The sequence below is a fragment of the Pristiophorus japonicus genome, chromosome 4 (assembly GCF_044704955.1).
Source record: "Pristiophorus japonicus isolate sPriJap1 chromosome 4, sPriJap1.hap1, whole genome shotgun sequence".
Taxonomy (NCBI): Eukaryota; Metazoa; Chordata; class Chondrichthyes; family Pristiophoridae; genus Pristiophorus; species Pristiophorus japonicus.
The window spans coordinates 246,334,320-246,336,926 of NC_091980.1; positions in this window are offsets into that span (position 1 = coordinate 246,334,320).

The following is a 2,607-nucleotide window of genomic DNA, read 5'->3' on the forward strand; positions in this document are numbered from 1 at the left end:
GCTGAGGCTCAGCCACCAGAGCCACAACTGCGGCGCTCCAACGAGAGAGCGTCGACCACCCGATAGACTTAACCTCTGAAACTAAAAGACTTAAGGCGGGAGGTGATGTCATGTATTTCACCATCTTGCAATGACTATAAGTATGTAACTGTAACTCATGCATACTTTACTTGTACCCTTGAAATGCACACCCTGACCACAGGGGGTGAGCTTGCGGGAGACACTCCTCACCTGGGTTTCCAGGTATAAAAGGGAGGTCCCACCCAGGGTCAGCACTCCTTGGTCCTGGGAATAAAGTGAAGGTCACAGAGTGACCGTGTCTGATATATACATGCCTCGTGTGAGTTTGTAACAAGGTGCAGAGACATTACAGCCATCTGTTCTCAATGACAGTAACTAGTGATTTGACTTCGTCATGCAAGAAATTCTTTTGTTCTTGGTGGACGTTGCTGAATTATTGCTGCAACTGCTCGGAGACACTAACAGCACTTTTGCAATGCTCTGACACACTTTTCTACTGCAATTAGTCAAACTGTGATTTTTCAAAACACACAGTCCTCTGAGACACTTAACAGCACTTTTGCAATGATCCCAAACACTTTTCCAGGCATGCAACAGTTAATTTCAGGCAGGATACTGCAGCTTGCATTCAGCACACCAGCTATTTCGATTCAGAGCTCTCCTGACATGCAACGAATAACAGCTGCAATGCATTTTAAAAATGGACGAGTGCCAAGTTTTGCCGCTATTGCGCATGTCGGGCCTACACCACTGCACGTGCAATGATGGCGGCACTGTTTTCGGCGCTGGCCTGTTGCTCCGCCCCCCACTTCAGAATGCACGCCACGCCGGGACTCCGGGGACTGTGTAGAGCGGCGAGGATGGGGCGAGTTTTTCCCGGCGCCGTTTCCAGCGTGCAAAGTTGCCGCACTTCAGGTCAGTGCGCCGAAAAAACGACTTGGGGAAAGTTGGGCCCACTGTTTCTAGCTTTATAGCTTGCAGTATTCAACTCACAGGGTGCGAAATTGGGTTACCCCCTCATTTGGAGATGGTAAAAGAGTTGGCGTGGGATTTCCTGCGCCCAGTGCAGAAGTCCCACCCCGGTTGTGAAATTTGGGTTAACGCCCCTCACAGGAAGTGGAGCGCAATTTCGCGCACTCCACTTCCTGTTGGGGTGGTGTCCAGGGCGCTATGCAGGTGGGATCGGCAGCACTACGTGAGTCGGCGAGAGACGGAGCGGGGAGACCGAGACGGCCTACAAAAGGCCCAGCGTCGGGGAGAGGCTCGGGAGTTTGTGAGTTGGTGAGGGGCGGAGCGGGGAGACCGAGCCGGCCTACAAAAGGCCCAGCGTCGGGGAGAGGCTCGGGAGTTCGTGAGTCGGCGAGAGGCCAGCCGGTGCAGCTGCAGCAGGGAGGCAAAACAGAAGTAGAAAGAAATCGAAAGGTGACGTCACAGCCAAGGGGGTAAGTGATTGGCAAGTAGCTTTTCATTTTTCTTTTCTATATCAGTAAGTAACATTTTGCATTGTTGTTGCCAAATTAAGTTTATCTAAGGGTTAAGTCATGGCAGGACAGCTCGAAGACGTGTTATGCTCCTCCTGTAATATGTGGGAAGTCAGGGACGCTTCCGGTGTCCTTGACGACTACGTGTGCGGGAAGTGTACCTGCCTGCAGCTCCTGATGGGACCGCATTGCGGCACTGGAGCTACAGATGGATTCACTCTGGAGCATCCACGATGCTGAGAATGATGTGAATAGCACATTTAACGAGTTGGTCTTACCGCAGGTAAAGGGTACACAGCCAGATAGGTGATGGGTGATCAACAGGAAGAGCAGTGGAAGGAAGGTAGTGCAGGGGTCCCCTGCGATCATCCCCCTGCAAAACAGATACACCGCTTTGGGTACTGTTGAGGGGGATGACTCATCAGGGGATAGCAGCAGCAGCCAAGTCCATGGCACCCGTGGGTGGCTCTGCTGCACAGGAGGGCAGGAAAAAGAGTGGGAGAGCTATAGTGATAGGGGATTCAATTGTAAGGGGAATAGATAGGTGTTTCTGCGGCTGCAACCGAGACTCCAGGATGGTATGATGCCTCCCTGGTGCAAGGGTCAAGGATGTATCGGAGCGGGTGCAGGACATTCTGAAAAGGGAGGGTGAACAGCCAGTTGTCGTGGTGCACATAGGTACCAACGATATAGGTAAAAAAAAATGGGATGAGGTCCTACGAGACAAATTTAGGAAGCTAAGAGCTAAATTAAAAAGTAGGACCTCAAAAGTAGTAATCTCAGGATTGCTACCAGTGCCACATGCTCGTCAGAGTAGGAATCGCAGGATAGCTCAGATGAATACATGGCTTGAGGGGTGGTGCAGAAGGCAGGGATTCAAATTCCTGGGACATTGGAACCAATTCTGGGGGAGGTGGGACCAGTACAAACCAGACAGTCTGCACCTGGGCAGGACCGGAATCAATGTCCTCGGGGGAGTGTTTGCTAGTGCTGTTGGGGAGGAGTTAAACTAACATGGCAGGGGGATGGGAACCTATGCAGGGAGAGAGAGGGAAATAAAATGGAGGCAGAAGCCAAAGATAGAAAGGAGAATAGTAAAAGTGGA